The sequence below is a fragment of the Bufo gargarizans genome, chromosome 3, assembly GCF_014858855.1.
Source record: "Bufo gargarizans isolate SCDJY-AF-19 chromosome 3, ASM1485885v1, whole genome shotgun sequence".
Lineage (NCBI taxonomy): Eukaryota > Metazoa > Chordata > Amphibia > Anura > Bufonidae > Bufo > Bufo gargarizans.
Window position 1 is genome coordinate 280,246,162 of NC_058082.1, and position 24,902 is coordinate 280,271,063.

The 24,902-nt window shown below is 44.6% G+C and overlaps 1 protein-coding gene across 1 annotated transcript in view; it reads right to left on the minus strand.

Moving 5' to 3' along the window:
• RAI2 (retinoic acid induced 2) overlaps window positions 1-18,883 on the minus strand; it is a 71,415-nt gene extending 52,532 nt beyond the window's left edge. Inside the window, 1 exon segment of the mRNA XM_044286006.1 lies at window positions 18,732-18,883. The gene's annotated coding sequence lies outside the window, so the exon portion shown is untranslated.
• Between the last annotated feature and the right edge of the window lie 6,019 nt (window positions 18,884-24,902).

The window sequence follows — 24,902 nt, forward strand, 5'->3', positions numbered from 1 at the left end:
GGTCGTCCAGCCGATGGTTCCCCACATCAGCCATATATCAATGATAAAAAGAAATCTTGTGACACTGCATTTCCTCCATGCAACTGTTTTATTGATTTACTCCATGGTACATAAAAATGTCCAGTTTCAGCTATATCCTACCCCTTTTCAAGCATTATCTACTGGATTGGATTACTATTGGATATATGCATATATTTCATTTAAATAGTATGACCACACTAAACACTGTACAATAAAGCTACATGTTGAAGCCTTGGTTGTAGGCTGCCAAATAAAGTACATAGTGACACCATTATAATGTTTATTGGCCCTATAAACATTTCAATTATTTCCATCTATTTCCCTTTAACAATGCATTTTCTGAAATAAGCGACCACACACAGGCACATCGAGCAGCTGTCCAATTACTAAAAAAATGACAGTCATCTGTACCAGGGGCGTAGCAAGCAACTATAGGGCCCCATAACAAAACTTGAAATAGAGGCCTACACCATATTCAGCAGCAAGATACCAAAATGATTATTTTGGTACACAGTGATGTCACAATAGTGGGGTTATGTACTCAGTGATGTCACAATAGTATGGATTATGTGCACAGTGATGTCACAGTACAGGGATAATGTACACAGTGATGTCACAGTACAGGTATAATGTCCACATAGTGATGTCACAGTACAGGTATAATGTACACCGTGATGTCACAGTACAGAGATAATGTACACTGATGTCACAATAGTGGGGCTATATACTCAGGGATGTCACAATAGTAGGGTTTTTGTGCACAGTGATGCCACAGTACATGGATAATGAACACAGTGATGTCACAATAGTGGGGTTATATACTCAGTGATGTCACAATAGTATGGATAATGTACACAGTAATGTCACAATAGTGGGGTTATGTACTCAGTGATGTCACAATAGTATGGATTATGTGCACAGTGATGTCACAGTACAGGGATAATGTACACAGTGATGTCACAGTACAGGTATAATGTCCACATAGTGATGTCACAGTACAGGGATAATGTACACAGTGATGTCACAGTACAGAGATAATGTACACTGATGTCACAATAGTGGGGCTATATACTCAGTGATGTCACAATAGTAGGGGTTTTGTGCACAGTGATGTCACAGTACATGGATAATGAACACAGTAATGTCACAATAGTGGGGTTATGTACTCAGTGATGTCACAATAGTATGGATAATGTACACAGTGATGTCACAGTACATGGATAATGTACACAGTAATGTCACAGTAGTGGGGTTATGTACTCAGTGATGTCACAATAGTATGGATTATGTGCACAGGGATGTCACAGTACATGTATAATGCACACAGTGATGTCACAATAATGGGAAAATGCTGAAGGATAATGTACACAGTGATGTCACAGTACAGAGATAATGTACACTGATGTCACAATAGTGGGGCTATATACTCAGTGATGTCACAATAGTAGGGGTTTAATAATAATTAATAGGTCCACATTCAATTTTCCATGGTTCATAGTCATCACTAACTGCATGGGCCCCCTTACTTACTGTTTGCTACCCAATTACTACCCATTAACTGTACTGATTTGAAAGCTTTAAAGTTAGATACCTATTTAAAAAAAACTTGAAATGTTCCAGTGTTCAGACTGACGACTAGAGCTGTCACAGTAAGCTGATCTTTCCTTGCCTCTGTAGCTCACAGTTTGCTGCACTGTTGGATCTCATTCATGTCTGTCATGCAATAGATTTGGAGCTTTCATTATTTTCTCTCTCCTCTTATAGAGAAGAGGAATAGAAATAACAACACTGATGTGAACAAAGCTTATAATAATAAGACTAAAATCATACATGCTCTCGGAAGGGTCTCCAGTCTGATGTATGACTTTGGAAATGCTGTTTTGTGCCCTGCATTTGTCTAAAGGTTCTTACAAAAGTCTATTATTGTATGAAATGCTACAAAACAGTGTAAAGCAAAACTGAGTCACCTGCTGACCTAAGCTTCTATCTAGTGCCAAAGCATGAATCTGGGGTTTCAATGAGAACGTCTGCCTCCATTTGTTCTGCCAGAGGAGGTCAGATAGTAGCTCCATGCTCTTCATATAGCAATCTCTGTAAGCCGTAGCTGGGCAATATGATGTTCAAATAAAGCGTCCTGCAAGCAGAAGGTGCAGTGTTGAATAGGAATGTGCTGAAGCTAGTATATGGGGAATATATAAATATATATATATATCTATAGGGAGCACTACTGTGGGAAATAGAGGAATGCACTGGTGTGACTAATTTGGGTAGGGTGGGGCACCACTGTGACTACTGAGGGAACGGAGGGAGGCACTATGGTGACTGCAGGGAGAAGGCTCATTGCTACTACTGAACATTGCTGTAATTACTGTTGGGACATGGGAGACTACTGTGACTACTAGTATGTGATAGGGGAGCACTGTGAGTATTTAGGTGACAGGGTGGACATAGTTGTGATTACTGATTGGGGACACTACTACACAACCTATTGCTAACAGGGGAGAATGGTTGTGCTGTGACTACTGTGAAGACAGTGGATAAAATCTGTAAAGGACCTGTTAAGGGTCCATTCACATGTCCGCAATTTTGCAGAACAGGTGCGGACCTATTCATTTTCAATGGGGCTGGAATATGCTGTCCGCATCCGCATTTGCTGATCCGCACTTCCATTCCGCCAAAAAAATAGAACATGTCCTATTCTTGTCCTCAATTGCTATTTTCTATGTTTTGCAATTTGAGGATCTGCAAAACACATACGGACGTGTGAATAGACCCTAACAATTCATCAATGCCAGTAGAGAAGATTTGGTTTTGTGTTTTTTTTTTCCATATCAATAGTAGAAGGTTTCCTATATACCATCTTTCCTGGCCTCCCATGTTATTGTTGGAGGAAGCCACGTCTGCCCAGACACAGAGGAAATGTAGCATTACATGTTGAATGTCCAGATTTATGGCCAACCATGTAATACATGGACAGGCTGGGCCTATCAGAGTGCATTCTGCTATTACAGTGGTGGATCCCGCACAAAAAGGTCAATATGCAGTGCATATGTACAATGTACTTAGGTCCTCTTACACAGACCAATTCTAGACCATAAAAGAGTCCTAAATTATGATTTGCGAGTTAGGGCTCATGTACATCCATGCTGCCGTTTCTGCGGCCCGCAAAACACTGATACCGTCTGAGAGCCTGCCACCATTTCTTTTGCACTCCTTCACAAATGTCCTATCCTTATCCACAAAACGAACAAGAATAGGACATGTTCTATTTTTTCACATGGAAGGGAATAGGTCCGCAACCGATCCGCAAAAGTCGATATTCAGTTAGGGAGCTAGTCAGGGAAAGTGAAAGGGGGCTGAAGGACTCATGAATGGTTCATCCCCCGCATTCATTTTGCATATTGTCAGCCGAACCATACATGCTGTCAACAAACAATGGTGGCGCATGAAAGATGTGTTCAACCATTTTGCTTGTTTGTCATGTGATCAGCGACACGGGCCAATTATCTTGAACAAGAGTTCATACAAAAATTCATGCTAGATATTGGCCTGATCCTCCACTTGTGTAAAAGGGCGCTAAGAGTTATATGTGAATTCACCAAAATCTCCTAGCTAAACAGCGTTTTATGTTCTTGTACACTGAGTCCAGGTTTTCCTGTCCCGGGCACACTAGTTTTGTAGCAGCATGACTATTTAAAATATCTGTTCTACATAATAAGCCCCAGCCAATATAATTGGTACATTAAAGAGTAATAGCTGTCAGGGGAGAAACTAAATCTACACGCAGATGCTGCAGTCTCAGATGGGCAGTTCAGAAACTCGAGGGAGCCAGCCGTGTGGAAATACTCTGACAAAACATATCTGCATATCTGTTCAATTATGAATGCAATGAAGAGCAATGCATGCATGACTAAAAGGGCGCCTCTTCCTTCACAGGATACCGATCACAGGCTTCTCATGTATCAGCAGATATGTGATCACTAAAACACCTGAAAGGATTCATTAGTGTGGGACTAAATTCCGTATCCGCAGCCGCTGCTCATAGGATTACTTCCGACTAGCAACATGTATTTTGTGGAGAAGTGGACCAGAGACTGGAAAGATCTGGCTATTCTGAATAAATATACATTTATGTTACGGTAATTAACTCCTTGGTCAGATTTACAGCACTGCGATGGCCCTCTGCAGTCTGTGTCCGCCTGCGTCATCTTGGTTTTCAGCGACCATATAAGTGGTTGTCATGTGTCTATATGTCACAGAAATCCACAATAATGTTCTCATACAGTTACGGGTACACAGTCCCACAATCAGTAGACAGCGCATACTATGCTCCTGTGGGTTACTTGGCGATATATACGTTGTCTAGGGGGTCCTCGCTCTCATTATGGAGAGCACCTAGTACAGTGATGGTGAACCTCTTAGAGACCGAGTGCCCAAACAGCAAACCAAAACCCACCTTTTTATCGCAAAGTGCCAACACGGCAATTTAACCTGAACACCAATATCATATATCTTCCATGTACTTTATCATTTAGCTATAATAACCTGCCTACATTCAATGTGCTGCCTGTGCTGTTCATAGCATGTCCTGCACTGATGAAAGGCAGGAAAAGTCTAAGGCATATAGGTACACCATAGACTTTCTCCAGGGTGCGGGTGCCCACAGAGAGGGCTCCGAGTGCCGCCTCTGGCACCAGTGCCATAGGTTCGCCATCACTGACCTAGTATGTGTGGTACTTGTGTGGAGTATTGTAGGCCAGGCAATGCCCCTCTGGGTTTCTGGGAAAGATATTCAAATAAAACGAAACAAATCTTCAAAGGTTCGCTCATCTCTAATTAAAACATACAAAAATGTTTCCTTTCTCAATAAAAAAGCTTCAAATTTTAGTGCTGAATATTAGGGGGCTCTAAAATCTTATCTACTTTTTCAGAAGGCAACAGCACTGTTTTCTGAAGTGAATGTTGGTGGGCCGTCCCTTGGGTAGAAAAGATGTAAACCGAAGATTATGGAAAAGGAACCAGTATCCACAGCAATTACCCCAGTAGTAATAGTACACCAGGGACCTTAAAGAGGACCTGTCTCCACTTCTGACCTGTCTATCTCAGTAAATAATTGTTTTCCAAATGGAATGAGACTTCTGGGCCATCTTTTTATGTGACTCTGTTTTGTAATTACTTTAGTATTCCTACTAGAAATGTATTAACAAAGGTACAACTGAGAACGAGTGAAACGTTTTCAAGAAATCTACAGTACGTCCAGTTGCCTTGATTTATTCTTTACAGATATACCATGACCTGGATAAATGAGAACCTTCACAGACACGTACAACTGAGTGTTTCCAGAGAGAGTGTGTCCCTGCACAGTCTGACACCATCCAATCTATACTGCTAGTGTCAGATGTGCAGGGGACCCCCCCCCCCCAAACTGGTAACGCCCAAAACACAGAGGCTCCAGTATTGCTATGGCATGTTGGATGGAAGCAGTTACAGAGGTGACAAGCAATGAGGTTATTGGAGGATGGCACTGATTGCAGCTCAATGCAGGAACAGTCTTATACCTATGGGCACTTGAGGTGTTACATGCTTAGCTCTCTCTCTCTCCAACATCTCTATTTTGCTGAATGGAAGGGGAAGATTGCTGTGTACATTGCTAGGTTATGTCAGTGGCCAGAGCTAGTTAATTGCCACAATGTCTGACAGACCATTCTCTGACTTTTAATAAATGGTGTCTGGGTGGAAGAGATATTAAAATAAGGTTTATCTCCGCCCCCATGTTTCAAAGATAAGAGGCCATTTGCTGGAAAAAGCAATCTCCTTTTTGTAATCAGTGGGTTTAATTGATAGAAAAGTGACAATTCTGGAAATGCTCTTAAGACATAGAGAAGACAAGAATATGGGGAGAATAAAGCACCTCTATTCTGTTACTTCTAGATGTGTCTAGTGAGAAATCTGACTACCCAGCGGATGATCTATGCAATTACTTATTTATGCCAGAGGAAAGGGAGTTGTAAGGGGAGGCAGTGTGTGCTGCTGGACTGATTAGCAGCCGTGTGGGGTCAAACACCGGACTGGACTCTAGTGCCGATCCGGGTTTTGACACCTAGCTGCCTTCAAAAGACAGTTGGGTTCAGCAGAAAGGATCTCTGTATTGGGATCTGAGGCTTGTGCTGGGCTTGGAAGTCTGAGACCAATGTGAGGAGAAACAGGGCGCCTAAAGTCTGTTCATGGACTCTTTGAATGGAATCCAGTCGGCACTGAATCCTGTGCTCACGTTGCAGCGGGAAGGAGCAAGCTTCACGTGGAATGTGTGAAGAAATCCCAGAAACCGTATCTTGCTTCAGAGTATATTCTCTTATTTCTTAGCCATTCAATATATATATTGAATGACTGAGAAATAAAAGAATATACTCTGAAGCAAGATACGGTTTCTGGGATTTCTTCACACATGGACTTTTTGAGGCAGAACTAACACCAAAACCAAAAGGTGACTTTTTGTGTTGAATGTGACTTTTTGGTTATGAACTTGCCAAGAGTGTGAATAAACACTGAACTGTTTGATTTAAGAATTGGTTGGTGCCTCTATACTGCATCCGCTTATCCTGTCTACCACAGCGAATCCCCACAATATACAGAAACCACCCTCATTGGTTAAAGGAGTTTTCCGAGATGTTATATTAATGGCAGCTCAGCCAATACAAAAGTGTGGTTGAGCTGCCCCAGCCAGGGCCTCATTTGAATGGACATCACCGATGCTTCAGCAACAACTGCTGCCCCTTCATTCTGCTGATCGGTGAGAACCATCAATGTACTATCCAGGAAAATCATTTTGATACAGAAGCAAAAGGTTATTGAAATCACTCTGAAATTACCTACTAGTAGCCAGTAACTTTTTATAGCAATTCTTCTGCAATGCAACATATTTTTCGGCAATGCAAGATTTTTCTTAAAGGAGTTGTCCTATCAGCATCCAATATATTATCAAAGCTGGATTTTCCATTAAGCACATGTATCCTATGCCTGTGGGAAAATGGAATTAGTCCTCAGGGTGAGCATTGGTAGGTGAGATGACTGTGCTGGAGACAGAAGAGTTGGCAGAGGAAAAAGGAGGAGCAACGGTGTGCACAGTAGCTTGGACCACGGCAATAACGACCATGAAAATCTACGCTGTCAGAAAAAGGAGGGGGCCCCACCTGTCCTCTGATCGGAGCCCCCACAGCCTGATTGTGGGGCTCCAGTTAGTTTCTATGACAGTCTGTTGCCATATGAGGGCTCCTAGGCCTGTCACAGTAAGGCCAAGTTTACACTAGTTATTTCTGTCAGTTATTGTGATACAAAACCAGCAGTGAAGCCTACTCAGAAATAAGGTATAATGCCTCATGCACACGACCATATGTATTTTGCGGTCCACAAAAAACACGGATGACGTCCTTGTGTATTCAGTATTTTGCGGAACGGAACAGCTGGCCCCTAATAGAACAGTACTATCCTTGTCCGTAATGTGGACAATAAGTCTCCATTCACACGTCCGCAAAATGGGTCCGTTCTGCAAAGTTGCGGAATGGATCCGGACCCATTCATTTTCAATGGGGCCGCAAAAGATGCGGACAGCACACAGTGTGCTGTCCGCATTCGCACTCCCGTTCCACATACGCACTTCCGTTCTGAAAAAAATAGGACATGTCCTATTCTTGTCCGCAAACACGGACAAGGAAAGGCATTTCTATTTAAAGTACCGGCAATGTGCAGTCCGCAAAATACGGAACACACATGGCCGGTGTCCATGTTTTGTGGATCCGCTATTTGCGGACCGCAAAAAACTTGTGGACATGTGAATGGACCCTAATAGGACATGTTCTATTTTTTTACAGATCGGACATACGGAAACAGAATGCATGTGGAGTACCTTCCGTTTTTTTTTTTTGCGGACCCATTGGAATGAATGGTTCTGAATACATGGAAATAAAGTACGTTCATGCACAAGAGGTCTAATGGAAAGATTTACTCCTGTTTTGTGTTTTTGACCCGCACCCAGATTTGTGAACTTGCCTTAAGCTGCCTGCAGACCTGTGCCAGTGGCAAGACTTAATATGCAGCCTATAAAAATTCCACAGACTGCATGTAATACAAGGCACCAACAAAACAGACCAGTGAGGATGAAGTAAAAGGGGTTTATTAAGAACATAAACAAAGTCCAAGTAAACTTCACTGGGCAAACATAAAACAATGGCAAGCCAGGAGTAGTCCCAATCCATGCATAAGTCTCTGTGCAACTTGCCAGGTAAACGCATGTGTCACGGAAAGTCCCGGGTCCTAGGTCCCACTGGAACGGCCGGAGTCCCAGCAAACTTCAGTCAGCATCTAGCAGTACTGACCTGCACCTGGATAAGGAAGGATACAGTGGGCACTGACTGACCTAGGAGGCCACCTTTTATGTGCCTGCTAACAAATCCCAGGGCGCCAAGTGTCCACTCCCCATAGGTCATGATCCTGCCCTACACCTGTGTACAAGGCTTTGGTCGGTCATTAGGCAATTAGACCAATGCCGGCCCCCTAATCTGCTTTGAACTTGCGGCCAGGTGCTATTACCTTCGCTGGTTGGTGAAGCGCATAAGAAGCGCGTACGCGCAACCGCGTATCCCCTTGCAAACCCGTTTTCAAACGTAATGCGGATGCACGAAAGGCTCTGCGAGAGTGGCTCTGCGAGCATCGACATGGACACTGGAATGGAATCCACAACAGGCACCGGAGACTAGCTCGGCCGCAGCGTACTGCCACTAGCCCGGCCAAGCTGTCCCTGAAAGCCATGCGGTCTTCCCCTCCGGCACACATGCAAACGCATCCCCGCGTCGGTTCGCAAAGGGGTCAGAGCTGGTGTATCAATGGAGACACACGTAACCTGTCCCGCAGCTCCACGAGGATCCTTTTTGGTCACACCGGAGTGCGAGACAGGTGAGGATCTTACACTGCAATAGTATTCTATTGCAGTCTATAGTACAAGCCATCGAAAGGTTGTTTAACTCCCCTAAGGGGGTTAAAATTACAGTTAAACAAAAATATAAAAAATTCAAACCAAATCCTTTCCCAGCTTTAAATTTAAAAATAAATACTAAACAAATAATTGGCATTGCCACATCTGAAAATCTCCAAACTATTAAAATGAAAGTGAATGTACAGTGAAAAAACCTAAGATGTGTGATTTGCCAATTTTTGGTCACCTTGTCCCCTCTAAAAAGTTGAAGAAAAAGTTGTCAAAATGTTGTATGTATCCCAAAATGGAACAAATAAAAACTATAGCTCGTCCCACGAAGAAACAAGCTCTAACACAACTCTGTAGACAGAAATATAAAAAGTCATGGGTGTCAAAATATGGTGATAATATGGTTTCTTTTTTTTGAAAGGTTTTTAATTTTTTTAAAGTGGTAAAAGATAATAAAAACAATATAAATTTGGTAATGCCGTAATAGTTCTGATCAGCAGAATAAGGTCCCCCAAAAAACACAGCACAGAATTGTTTTTTTCAATTTTACCCTACAAAGAATTGTTTTCCAGTTTTCCAATACAACATATGGTTAATTTAATTGTGCCATAATGACTTGTCCCACACAAAAAAGTCCTCATATGTCTATGTGAACAGAAAATTAAAAACATTGTGGCTCTTGGAAGGTGGGGAGAAAAAAAAAGGGGTTTTCCAAGACTTTAATACTGATGACCTATCCTCTAGTATCTGATCAGTGGGGATCCAACACTTGAGGCCCCGTGCCGATCAGCTGTTCGAGAAGGCAGCGGTGCTCGCAGTAGTGCCACAGCATTCTCGCAGCTTTCCCTAGGCCGAGTGACGGCATGTTCATGTGTCATGTGGCCTAGGCGCAGTTCAGCCCCATAGAAGTGAATAGGTCTGAGTTGCAATACCAAGCACAGCCAGTATATAATGTACAGCATTGGGCTTGGTAAGCACGGAGAAAGCCACAGCACCCACAGGAGCGCTGGTGCCTTCTCAAACAGCTGATTGGCGGGGTCCCAGGTGTCGGACCCTAATAATCACATAGCAGACGGTAGGTCATCAGTATTTAAATCTCGGAAAACACAGTTCTGCCCAGACTGCCCCTTTAAGAGCTGCCATGCAAGTATTGACTATGTTATGTTCTTGTTTTATAATAAGTTCTTTACTGGTTATGTACGTCAGCATAATGGATATGGATTGGAAAGCTGGGTTATTTATGGCAAGCAGCAGCATCTAGCCATCTGTGTCTACAGTCTCCTTATGGAAATCCAATACTGTATATAAAGCTTGTTCACTAGACTACTTACAGTGCTTTGTTAGGCAGCGTGTTGTGTTTGGCCGCATGCTATAACACAGAGGGCATTTCTAAATACATTGAAGATTGAAAGAGAAGTATTAGGATACGGCTACATAGCGATCTTGTGACAGGCGTCGCACCCAAGTGTCACAGTATATATATAAATGAACGAGATCACAGCACGACTTGAATGTTTGCCACAACCACGACCCTAGAATTGCAAAAAATCCAGTAGGGTTGGATTTTTTCGGATTCTGGGGTCACGGCAAAACGTGAGTCGCACTGTGACCGCATTCATTTCTACACTGGGATCTTTGGGCACAACCATGATCACCACGTGGCCCTACCCTTAGGCTCCATTCACACGTCCGCAAAATGGGTCCGCATCCTTTCCGCAATTTTGCGGAAAGGGTGCGGACCCATTCATTCTCTATGGGGACAGAATGTGCTGTCCGCATCCACATTTGCGGATCCGCACTTCCGCATCCGTGCTTCCGTTTCCGCAAAAAAATAGAACATGTCCTATTCTTGTCCGCAATTGTGGACAAGAACAGGCATATTCTATTATGTCGGCAATGTGCGGTCCGCAAAATGCGGAAAGCACATTGCCGCTTTCCGTGTTTTGCGGATCCGTGTCTCCGTGTATCCGCAAAACACATTGCAGACGTGTGAATACAGCCTTATTAGGGTACAGCAACACGGTCAGCTTTCCTGATGCAGTTTTGGAAGCCAAAATCAGGAGTGGATCATAAAAGGAGAGAAAGTGTAAAGGACAAACACAACTTTTTTTAATTCACTCCTGGTCTTGGATTCCAAAACTGCACACAGAAACATGACCATGTACCCTTAAGCTGTATTTACAGGGCCGAGCGATTATTGGGAATAACTGTTCCTGTGAACGCTCGTTCCTGATAATCTGCCAGTCTAAAGGTGCAAAACTCGTTCATCGGGTGAAATGATCTGAGGTGCGGACATCTCAATCATCGTTCCTGGGCAGCAGATCGTGATGTGCAAACAGCAAATGTTGGATCTGCCTGTATGTGTAAGGGCTGAGTGATACGACTGTGCTCAGTCCTGGAAACACAGCCATGTGTCAACCTCATCTCCCGAAACGGCCGCAGCTTTCCTGACTTGAACTGACTACATCATAGTGTTTTATGATACAGTCAGTTCCTATCTGATCACGAGTCTATTGTACTGTACTCACATCAACATGCGATGAAATGGGAACTGACTATAGTAAAACACTATGATACAGTCAGTTCCTATCTGATCACGGGTCTGTTGTACTGTACTCACATCATCATGCGATGAAATGGGAACTGACTATGGTAAAACGCTATGATACAGTCAGTTCCTATCTGATCACGGGTCTATTGTACTGTACTTACATCATCATGTGATGAAATGGGAACTGGCTATGGTAAAACGCTATGATACAGTCAGTTCCTATCTGATCACGGGTCTATTGTACTGTACTCACATCATTATGTGATGAAATGGGAACTGACTATGGTAAAACACTATGATACAGTCAGTTCCTATCTGATCACGAGTCTATTGTACTGTACTCACATCAACATGCGATGAAATGGGAACTGACTATAGTAAAACACTATGATACAGTCAGTTCCTATCTGATCATGAGTCTATTGTACTGTACTCACATCATCATGCGATGAAATGGGAACTGACTATGGTAAAACGCTATAATACAGTCAGTTCCTATCTGATCATGGGTCTATTGTACTGTACTCACATCATTATGCGATGAAATGGGAACTGACTATGGTAAAACACTATGATACAGTCAGTTCCTATCTGATCACGGGTCTATTGTACTGTACTCACATCATCATGCGATGAAATGGGAACTGACTATGGTGAAACACTATAATACAGTCAGTTCCTATCTGATCACAGGTCTATTGCATTGTACTCACATCATCATGCGATGAAATGGGAACTGACTATGGTAAAACGCTATAATACAGTCAGTTCCTATCTGATCATGGGTCTATTGTACTGTACTCACATCATCATGCGATGAAATGGGAACTGACTATGGTGAAACACTATAATACAGTCAGTTCCTATCTGATCACGGGTCTATTGTACTGTACTCACATCATCATGCGATGAAATGGGAACTGACTATGGTGAAACACTATGATACAGTCAGTTCCTATCTGATCATGGGTCTATTGTACTGTACTCACATCATCATGCAATCAAATGGGAACTGACTATGGTGAAACACTATGATACAGTCAGTTCCTATCTGATCACGAGTCTATTGTACTATACTCACATCATCATGCAATCAAATGGGAACTGACTATGGTAAAACACTATAATACAGTAAGTTCCTATCTGATCACAGGTCTATTGCATTGTACTCACATCATCATGCGATGAAATGGGAACTGACTATGGTAAAACGCTATGATACAGTCAGTTCCTATCTGATCACGGGTCTATTGTACTGTACTTACATCATCATGTGATGAAATGGGAACTGGCTATGGTAAAACGCTATGATACAGTCAGTTCCTATCTGATTATGGGTCTATTGTACTGTACTCACATCATTATGTGATGAAATGGGAACTGACTATGGTAAAACACTATAATACAGTCAGTTCCTATCTGATCATGGGTCTATTGTACTGTACTCACATCATTATGTGATGAAATGGGAACTGACTATGGTGAAACGCTATAATACAGTCAGTTCCTATCTGATCATGGGTCTATTGTACTGTACTCACATCATTATGTGATGAAATGGGAACTGACTATGGTGAAACGCTATAATACAGTCAGTTCCTATCTGATCATGGGTCTATTGTACTGTACTCACATCATTATGTGATGAAATGGGAACTGACTATGGTGAAACGCTATAATACAGTCAGTTCCTATCTGATCATGGGTCTATTGTACTGTACTCACATCATCATGCAATGAAATGGGAACTAACTATGGTAAAATGCTATGATACAGTCAGTTCGAGACTGAACATGTCTCTGTGAATTAGGCCTAAACATGTGTCAGTAAAATATATAGATGTGTCTCATTGCATTTGAAATGTATTGGATTTAGTAAGCATGACAGAAAACTATCTTTCAGCAAAATATTCCCAGAAAATGACAGGAATCTGACAGATGTAGTTCAGTCCACACTGGTGACATCTAGAGCTCTAGTTCTGGACACACAAGGGTTAACTCCACACGCTACACTATCTATAGAGTCTTACAAATAGTCCAAAAATAACACAGCACATTATTCACAGCACCTCCCCAACCATGGCTTTTCAGGCTGAATTAATTACTGGTGCATCCCATATAGCCCATCCCCCATTCCTTACAATGCAGGATGCATGAATACTTAATTATTGTGCTCCAAGGATGCCAACAACTTCACCGCACTACAACCGCCAATGCAATGTCATCTGATCATACCGCCACTTTGAGAATTCATCATATTGTGTTCCGCATGACACAAAGGGAAATAACTGCAGCAGAACAGAAATGTCTCGTCTTAGTCTAATGTGAATGATTACAAGGAGCTACACGCTGAAGTCACCGCAGAGTGCTATGGTCAAACATGGGACCCAGCCTGGTGAAGAGGAAACGAATGAAACGGGGAGAGCTTCAACCAATGTCATCAGCTGTGGGTGGTGTTCTGCAGCAGTATGAAGTCCTACAGTACCTGATGGTGAATCTATGACTGACAAGAAGGTGCCCATATCTCTTCATAGATGAGGTTCTGCAGGAGCTAAGCTATCTATCGTATTGTGTTCTTCCCCAGCTGACTGACAGAAAATTTCTCTCAAAGGGGAAAGCAAAAATTGGTCCTAACAATGAGGAACACTAGAAGGAAGGGAACTAGAGGAACATCTGTAGGAAGCCAATGAAGGAGGAAGGCACCTGCTGGTGTAGAGATATGTAGTGGATACAGCTTCAGAACCACACATTACAGAAAAAGGAAACAACTCTAAATATACCGTATGTAGACATAATGGAGATTTATCCTGAGAGAAATTCCTAAAGGCACCTTTGCTTAAGGCCTCATGCACACGACCGTTTGTAATTTGCGGTCCACAAAAAATACGGATGACATCTGTGTGCATTCCATATTTTGTGGAACGGAGCAGCTGGCCCCTGATAGAACAGTACTATCCTTGTCCATAATGCAGACAATAAGGGTCCATTCACACGTCCGTATGTGTTTTGCGGACCGCACATCGCCGGCACTCTCCTAGAAAATGCCTTTTATTGTCCGCAATTGTGGACAAAAATAGGACATGTTCTATTTTTTTGCGGAACAGAAGTGCGGATCCGCAAATGCGGATGCGGACAGCACATTCCGGCCCCATTAAGAAATGAATGGGTCCGCACCTGTTCCGCAAAATTGCAGAACGGATGCGGACCTATTTTGCGGACGTGTGAATGGACCTTAATAGGACATGTTCTATTTTTTTGCGGAACGGAAATACGGAAATACGGACATACGGAAACAGAATGCACACGGAGTAACTTCAGTTTTTTTTTTTTGCGGATGCATTGAAATTAATGGTTCCGCATACGGTCTGCAAAAAACCCAGAACGGACATTGAAAGAATATACGTTCGTGTGCATAAGCCCTAATTCTGTGTTACCTAAATTTTCACCAAATTTATCAAGTGTCGCACCTTGTTTGATAAATTTGGTGCATCTTTAAACTAGACTAGAACTGTTACTGAGTAAGTGCGCCATTTTTTGAGTCTTTTAGAAAAAGTTTAACCATGCTCACTTTCCAAAAGTGTAGAGAATGGCATAAAAACCACAAAAAGCCACCCATGTTCTGTGCGGACACCTCAGAACACCGCAGCAGGAGCCTGCTCGTGGCGTAGATCCATTCAACTGAGCTAAGCGGGGAGCGGGAGGGCGCCATTCAAAATGAAGACCCATGACAAAACCTGCAGCGGTTTCTGCTGGGGGATGCATTGTGGATTTTGACACAAATAAAATCCATTGTGTGAACCTACCCTCACTTGTTAGACGCAGATTTGACTGTGGACTCCATAGAATTCAAAGGGAAAGAAAAGAAACCTCAACCTAAAACGCTTGTAAAAACTCCTCTAAAACCACCACATTACAAATCTGCCACCAAAACCGACCGGTTTTCAGCTCCTGATTTTACTTACCCTATGGCCTCATGCAAACGACCGTTGTTTTGGTCCGCATCCGAGCCGCAGTTTTTGTGGCTCGGATGCGGACCCATTGAAGTGAATGGGTCCGCATCCGAGCCACAAAAACTGCGGCTCGGATGCGGACCAAAACAACGGTCGTTTGCATGAGGCCATAGGGTAAGTAAAATCAGGAGCTGAAAACCGGTCGGTTTTGGTGGTTGGTGGCAACGCATCCGTTGCTCCATTCCATAGCCCGGCAAAAAAATTGATGTTTTGCGGACAAGAATAGGCATTTCTACAATGGGCCGCCCGTTCCGTTCCACAAATTGCGGAAGGCACACGGGCAGCTTCCTTTTTTTTTTGTGGATCCACGGTTTGCGGACTGCAAAAAACTGAAAGGTTGTGTGCATGAGGCCTATGAGTTACTATTACTAATCTCTTTAGGCCTCACGTACACAACTGTATTTGAGTCCATGTCCCATGAATTGTTTGCGGATTGTACGTGGACCCATTCATTTCCATTGGGCCGCAAAAAAATGCGGACCGCACACGGTTATCATCCGTGCAGCCATTCCGCAAACTATATATCCTATTCTTGTTTTGTGTACATGAATAGCCATTTCTATAATAGGGACAGAGGAAAAGGCGCCATGCACATGGTCGGATCTGCGATTTGTAAACCCCAAAACTACAAAGGCCGCATGCATGAGGCCTAACATTGATCCAAGTTTTCCACAGACGGGCTTCTAATTTCTGGCAGTATGTCATACCAACCTATTATAAAACAATCCGGCAGTGTAGCTGGCACACAACGTTTCGTTAATGATTACTCGACAGTTGTAGAACAGAAATAAAGGGAAGGACTGGTTCAGCACACAAATGAAACATTACTAACCAAATCTCGGGACTGTGAATCCAATCATCCTCATCAGTTCCCTCCACCCTCTGCCTTATTATAGAGCCGCCAAATATATCTGGCTGTCAAAAACACACCTCAGGGATTTGTGACTGGGAGGCACAAGGCAGCAGCTGTTTGGCAACATTGGGAAATTCTACAGAGCAACTGCAGGGGCATTGTATCTCCTGAAATCTGCAGATTCTCCTCTGATCCGGGCAGGTCTGACATCAGGATTCTCCACAGTGCAAAGAATACCATCCAAAGGCCATTGGCATCGTATTGTTCCGTCTGATTGCTACATGTGTCCAACAAATGTGACAGAGCAGGTTTCCAGCAATAGGAAGGTGAGTATATCACTACTTATGGCGAAATATAGGGGAACCCTCTGCTTACAAAGGGCCACTAGAATGAGAGGATGCCCACAGCGTCCCCTGGCACCATACTGTACAATCCGAGGTTTCCACTGGAATGAGAGGATGTCCACAGCTTCCGCTGGCACCATAAATTCTATATTTCCACTGGAATGAGAGGGTGCCCACAGCTTCCCCTGGCACCATATTGTATAATACAATGTTTCCACTGGTATAAGAGGATGCCCACAGCTTCCCCTAGCACCATAAAATACTATATTTCCACTGGAATGAGAGGATGTCCACAGCTTTCCCTGGCACAATACTGTACAAGACTAGGTTTCCACTGAAATGACAGGATGTCCACAGCCTTCCCTGGCACGATACTGTACAATACTAGGTTTCTACTGGCAAGAGAGGATGCCCACAGCTTCCCCAGGCACCATAAAATACTATATTTCCACTGAAATGAGAGGGTGCCCACAGCCTTCCCTGGCACGATACTGTACAATACTAGTTTTCTACTGGCATAAGAGGATGCCCACAGCTTCCCCTGGCACCATAAAATACTATATTTCCACTGAAATGAGAGGGTGCCCACAGATTTCCCTGGCACCCTACTGTACAATACTAGGTTTCCACTGGAATAAGAGGATGCCCACAGCTTCCCCTGGCACCATAAAATACTATATTTACACTGGAATGAGAGGGTGCCCACAGCTTCCCCGGCACCCTACTGTACAATACTAGGTTTCCACTGGCATAAGAGGATGCCCACAGCTTCCCCTGGCACCATAAAATATTATATTTCCACTGAAATGAGAGGGTGCCCACAGCTTCCCCTGGCACCTTACTGTATAATACTAGGTTTCCACTGGAATGAGAGGCTGTCCACAGCTTCCCCTGGCACCATACTGTATAATACAATGTTTCCCTTGGAATGAGAGGGTGTCCAAAGCTTCTCTGGCATCATACTGTACAATACTAGATTTCCACTGAAATGAGAAAATACCCACAACTTCCCTTGGCACCATACCCTATAATACTAGGTTTCCACTTAAATGAAAGGATGCCCATAGCTTCCCCTGGCACCATAAAATACTATATTTCCACTGGAATGAGAGGGTGCCCACAGCTTCCCCTGACACCACACTGTATAATACTAGGTTTCTACTGAAATGAAAGGATGCCTACAGCTTTCCCTGGCACCATACTGTACAATACTAGGTTTCCACTGGGATGAGGCTTGACTATATTGGTCGGATTGGTCACCATGATCATTATTATATGACAGGTCTTTGGTGGCACTCAGTGTTACTGTATCTGAAGATATGGAATATCCAACAATCAGAAATCTTTCCTAAGGTGCTTTCTGGTTATGGTCTCCCATGGGCACATGTGGAAGAGCCACTCCTTTCACCACTAGACTGGTACAGGGCACAACCACACATGTCAGGGAGCCCTGATACCACTTTGCAGCCTGGTCACATTAACCCTTTATGTAGAATAAGCATATTTTTTTTGTTTATGACGATTTCTCTTAGTAGAAATCTACACAAAGCTGGCTCGGGGGCAATCCTGCCAGGAACACACATCTGTCCATAGAAATAATTTTCCAACAATATCTCATTTATTTTTATTTATTTTTCACACATGCTGCCCCATCTCCCCATCTGAATGCAGGTAATATATGAATAAATGCATCCCCTGCTGCCACCAGATAATGTGCTGGGACGAGCAGCGCACAGCCCCTCCTGGTAACATCTGCACAGGATCCTGGTGCACATCCATTGCATCCCCTCCTTGGAGGAGATGACAGGGCTGGAGACATGACACAGATCCGGCCGTATCCTCTCATAACCCAGCTAAGCTGCTGATGCTGCTGGCTCCTCAGTCACCTGGAGGGCTCCCTTACCCAGCTCAGCCTCTCCTGCCATGATATGACAGTCCCTGGTACATGCCAGCCAGTGGGCAGTGCCCTCCCTTACCTGCTCCGTGCACTGGCCGGACCTTCACAGTAACCCAGGCGGTGTCCTGTCCAGCGAGAAAAGCCCGGTGCCCTGCGCTCTTACCGCTGCCCCTCGCCCATTGCCCAGTGCTCCAGCCCGCACAGCCGCCAGTATCCGTGTGTGTGGATGTGTGTGCGGCGCTCCGCTCCTCCCTCTCCGTGTCTCCGGCACCGCCCGGCGCTGATGTGACTGAGGCGTCTGTCTCCCTCCTCTGGCTCAGGGAGTGGGACTCTTCACCCGAATGTCATTGTGGACCTTCTCCTCACACCTTGCCCATAATGTCAGCCCCCTTCTCCTCACACCTTGCCCATAATGTCAGCCCCCCTTCTCCTCACACCTTGCCCATAATGTCAGCCCCCTTCTCCTCACACCTTGCCCATAATGTCAGCCCCCTTCTCCTCACACCTTGCCCATAATGTCAGCCCTTTTCTCCTCACACCTTGCCCATAATGTCAGCCCCCTTCTCCTCACACCTTGCCCATAATGTCAGCCCCCCTTCTCCTCACACCTTGCCCATAATGTCAGCCCCCTTCTCCTCACACCTTGCCCATAATGTCAGCCCCCTTCTCCTCACACCTTGCCCATAATGTCAGCCCTTTTCTCCTCACACCTTGCCCATAATGTCAGCCCCCTTCTCCTCACACCTTGCCCATAATGTCAGCCCCCTTCTCCTCACACCTTGCCCATAATGTCAGCCCCCTTCTCCTCACACCTTGCCCATAATGTCAGCCCCCTTCTCCTCACACCTTTCCCATAATGTCAGCCCCCTTCTCCTCACACCTTGCCCATAATGTCAGCCCCCTTCTCCTCACACCTTGCCCATAATGTCAGCCCTTTTCTCCTCACACCTTGCCCATAATGTCAGCCCCTTTCTCCTCACACCTTGCCCATAATGTCAGCCCCCTTCTCCTCACACCTTGCCCATGTCAGCCCCCTTCTCCTCACACCTTGCCCATAATGTCAGCCCCCTTCTCCTCACACCTTGCCCATAATGTCAGCCCCCTTCTCCTCACACCTTGCCCATAATGTCAGCCCCCTTCTCCTCACACCTTGCCCATAATGTCAGCCCCCTTCTCCTCACACCTTGCCCATAATGTCAGCCCCCTTCTCCTCACACCTTGCCCATAATGTCAGCCCCCTTCTCCTCACACCTTGCCCATAATGTCAGCCCCCTTCTCCTCACACCTTGCCCATAATGTCAGCCCCCTTCTCCTCACACCTTGCCCATAATGTCAGCCCCCTTCTCCTCACACCTTGCCCATAATGTCAGCCCCCTTCTCCTCACACCTTGCCCATAATGTCAGCCCCCTTCTCCTCACACCTTGCCCATAATGTCAGCCCCCTTCTCCTCACACCTTGCCCATAATGTCAGTCCCTTTCTCCTCACACCTTGCCCATAATGTCAGCCCCCTTCTCCTCACACCTTGCCTATAATGTCAGCCCCCTTCTCCTCACACCTTGCCCATAATGTCAGCCCCCTTCTCCTCACACCTTGCCCATAATGTCAGCCCCCTTCTCCTCACACCTTGCCCATAATGTCAGTCCCTTTCTCCTCACACCTTGCCCATGATGTCAGCCCCCTTCTCCTCACACCTTGCCCATAATGTCAGCCCTTTTCTCCTCACACCTTGCCCATAATGTCAGCCCCCTTCTCCTCACAGCCCCTGTATTCTGGCTTTATGCCTGTGCGGTTTTCCACGCCTGACTGATTAGCTGTCATGGCTTTACATGCAGCAGATCTGGAGGGTTCTACAGTACCAGCAAAGTGACTGTATTTTTCATCAATGCACATGTGTGTGCCCCCACCGCAATATATACAGACACTGGCTGTGTGCACTACCTATCACAGATAGAGACTCTCTGACTTGAAGGGGTCCGCAATCCTCAAGATACCGAGCGGTGCAGATCGGAAGCCAATGGAAGCACTATGAAGAGCTTCTGTTGGATTTCGGTCCATGTCTCTGTACCGCAAAAAAATAAAATAAAAATAGAACATGTCCTATTCTTGTCCGTTTTGCGGACAAGAATAGGCATTTCTACAGGGGGCCACCCGTTTTGTTCCACAAGTTGCGGAAGGCAGACGGACCGCAAAAAACGGAACGGTCGTGGGCATAAGGCCTTATTTTGAGGTGTGGACTGTCTCTTGCAGATAGCAGCCTACTCTGAGATAAGATATAATAGACAGATCTGCACCTGGTTTTAGCTCACAATAACTGATGGAAATAACTGACCAAATAACTGGTGTGAACTCAGCCTCAGCTGTAGATTTGTAGCGTTGTACAGTACTAGCAAACTGGATGAGATTTTAAAGAGGTTTTCCGGGCTTTTAATATCAATGACCTATCTAGGGGTGCACCACCAATGAGGCCAGGTGAGGAGATCGCCTCAGGCAGCACCAGTTAGAGGCAACAGGGGGGCAGCAGAAGGGCCATGGGCGCTGTTTCAGTTTTCGTCTCAGGCAGCAGAAAGGCTATGTGCACCCCTGAACCTATACTCAGGATAGGTCATCAATATCAGATCGGCGGGGGTCCAACACCCAATATCCCCGCCACTCAGCTGTATGAAGGAAAAGCACGCAGAGTATACACATGCCATCTTCCATCTCTCTTCCTTCTCACCATAGACATAGCAGCAGTGGACAGGAAGAGAGACGGGAGACGGCATGCATGGTGCATTCCTTCTCTTCATACAGCTGATCAGACCCCCGCTGATCTGATATTAATAACCTATCCTGAGAATACATAATCAATATTAAAAGCCCGGAGAACCCCTTTAACAAATCTCATCCACACGCTGTATAAAAAAACGCAGCGTAAGGGTCCATTCACACATCTGTATGTGTTTTGCAAAACACGGACACCGGCAATGTGCGTTCTGCATTTTGTGGACCACACATCGCCGACTCTCATAGAAAATTCCTTTTCTTGTCCGCAATTGCGGACAAGAATAGGACATGTTCTATTTTTTGTGGAACGGAAGTGTGGATCCGCAAATACGGATGTGGATAGCACATTCCGGCCTCATTGAAAATTAATGGGTCCGCACCTGTTACGCAAAATTGCAGAATGGATGCGGACCCATTTTGCAGACGTGTGAATGGACCCTTAATTGACAGATTTGAAATCTGCAGCCTGTCAATTTATGCTGTGGATCTCCTCCGATTTTCCACTGTGTGGATATAGACTCACATTTGTGCATATTTTTTCATGGTGGTGAAATTCTTGCTACTGTGGTTAATTTCATGGTGGTGTCACACAATTTTTTTTCTGCAAAAACATATTTTTCCACAACTTTTTGTGGCATTTTCATTGCATTGTTTTTACAGTGAAAAATCCTGTGCCCAGATGTTACACGTTGGACAATTGTAAAACATAAAACACCCACAAACAATGCTTTTTTTTTTCTGTGGCAGCATGCCCTGGTTGTGGCTTTTTTTTCGGGTTCTTTCTCATAGACTTCTCTATAGGAAAAAAAAAGTCTGGGAAGAAACACTAGAAAAATGTGTTAATACCTTCATCCCAAATGATTGCTTGATTTCCTCCCCACACTAATATACTCCTGCAATTTTTAAGTACTAAAGAATGCCATAAAAAACAAGATTTTTATGGCTTTTTTGTGTTAACACTAGTGTAGAGCAAACTTGTGATTTTAAGTTTGGCGTACAAGGTTCACGTTATCTAAGAATTCCGTTATGGGTTCCGCTACCACGGACCAGAAGTTGTGGTTTGTGGTAGTGGAAAACATAACAGAATTCTTTGATAACCCGAACCTTGCATGCCGAACATGAAGACCCAAGTTTGCTCAACGCTAATTAACACATTATTGAATGCATTCTTTTTTTAGGCGTTTTTCCCTAAACCAAAGGGGATGAAAAAATGTTGCAACTATTTTAGAACTGTAATTTGGCTGTGAAAACGCAGCTAATACGCAGGCGAGTCGCGTGTTGGAACACAAAGTTAAGCATGTCTGTTTTTTAGTAATGGTTGAGTCGCAGTCACAGCATGTCACGTGGCGTGTTGTGACACCATTGATGTACGCTTCATGAAATGTTGCGCACCGTGCCACCGCGTAGCCCTAGCCTGATCGCCTTAAGCTGCATAGCAACCAGCTGACTGGTATATGAATGCTCCATCATACACTCACCTTTGTGGCATTATGTGGCTGTATGAAGTGATCAGGAGTAGTGATGGACGAACACCTGCCTGGACAGTTCGCGAACGCGCTTTCGCAATCAAATCTTCGCGAACCCTGTGTTCGCGGCAGGCCCCATTGACTTTAATGGCAGGCGATCCTGAAAAACCTTCAGGTCATATTTGCATCCACCAAATACTAGAAGTGCACAAATTGTCCCACAACATGTACAGTGACATACCATAGGGGGATCAATGGCAAAAATTCCCACAAAAAAAATATTTTAATCAGGGGCCATTTTTATGCGTCTTAAAGGGAAACTCTCAAAAATATGCCCTGCTGGAGCCTAGAAAAAATTTATTTTAGGCCAAGGGAGTACAGACCCCCAAAATTAGGCATTTACCTGACAGAAAAGAACTTGTGATTATGTGGCTGGAGGTACATTAGGCGGTCACCGGATAAATGTTTTACTGTAGGCCAGTACAGGCCCCCCAAATTAGGCATTCACCTGACAGAAAAGGCCTTAAATGCCGCTGTATATACATAAGATAAGGACCATTCTTTGTTCTGGGTGGTGGCGGATATGTGTGGGCTTGCATGAGGAAATTCAATTACACGTGGTCGGCTGTTAAATTCCTCAGAGATCCATGCCTCATTCATTTTTAGAAATGTGAGTAGTCCACACTGTCATGAACTAGGCGAGTGCGCTTATCGGTCACGATCTCCCCTGCTGCGCTGAATGTCCTTTCGGACAAGACACTCGACGAAGGGCAAGCCAAGAGTTCCATGGCAAATTGTGCCAGCTCTGGCCACAGGTCAAGCCTGCACACCCAGTAGTCCAGGGTTTCCTCGCTTCTCAGAGCGTCCCGATGTAGTCAGACACCTGGCGGTCTAGGCGTTCCCTGAGGCTGGATCCGGAGGGCAGCTGTCGATGGGTTGGCTGCAAGAATGATCTCATATCCGAAGTGACAAACAAATCTTCAAACCGCCCTCTTTTTGCAGGCGCAATAGGATTGGTACCTGCACCTGTTTCGCTGTGGGTGGAAATTCCTCTGCCAGCACCTGCAACAGCAGAATGCAGCAGTTCTCGCAGCAAGTCCTGGAAATGCTGCATTCTGACAGCCCTCTGTAATGCTGGTAACATGTCCGCCATATTGTGTTTGTACCGGGGGTCTAAGTACGTTGCAACCCAGTACTGGTCCTTGCCCTTTATGCTTTTTATATGGGGGTCCTTCTTCAAACACTGGAGCTTAAAAGCCCAAACTTTGCGTCTGATAGGGCAAAAAATACGGTATGTATGACATATGCAAAAGTAGCCTTTACGCTTACACAACGTCCATATGCTGCCCATTGACTTCAACAAAGAAAAAAAACCTCCTACTTTGAGCATATGTCTCAGCAAAGTAACAGAAAGAGTAGTAGACCACACTTTCTGGGCTTTAAAAAATAGAAGAGAATAAAGACTAACAAGGATATTTATCAAACTGGTGTAAAGTAGATTGGTCTTAGTTGCCCATAGCAACCAATCAGATTCCACCTTTCATTTTACAAAGGCGCTGTCGAATATGAAAGGTGGAGTATGATTGGTTGCTATTGGCAACTAAGCCAATTTACCTTTACACCAGTTTGACCTCATGCACATGACCTTATGTATCTTGTGGTCTGCAAACCACAGATCCACAAAATACGAATATTGGTCGTGTGCATCCCGCACTTTCCTCAGTCCCTATTATAGAAATGCCTGTTCTTGTCTGCAAAACAGGCAAGAATAGGACATGTTCTGTAATATGCGGATGTCTGTACCACGGGTGTCCACAGGGGGGGCAAGTGCCCTCCCCCCCGGGGCCAGCAGCACTAGTGGATCGAGGGGGGGGCTGCTCAGAAGTGGGGAGGCGGCGGCGAGGCACAGGGAGATGAACGCGGCCATTCATCTCCATAGTCATCTTTATCGCTGTCCTCAGGACAGTGATAAAGATGACTGTGCTGAGGCAGTGGAGGGGAAAGGCATGTCCCTTTCCC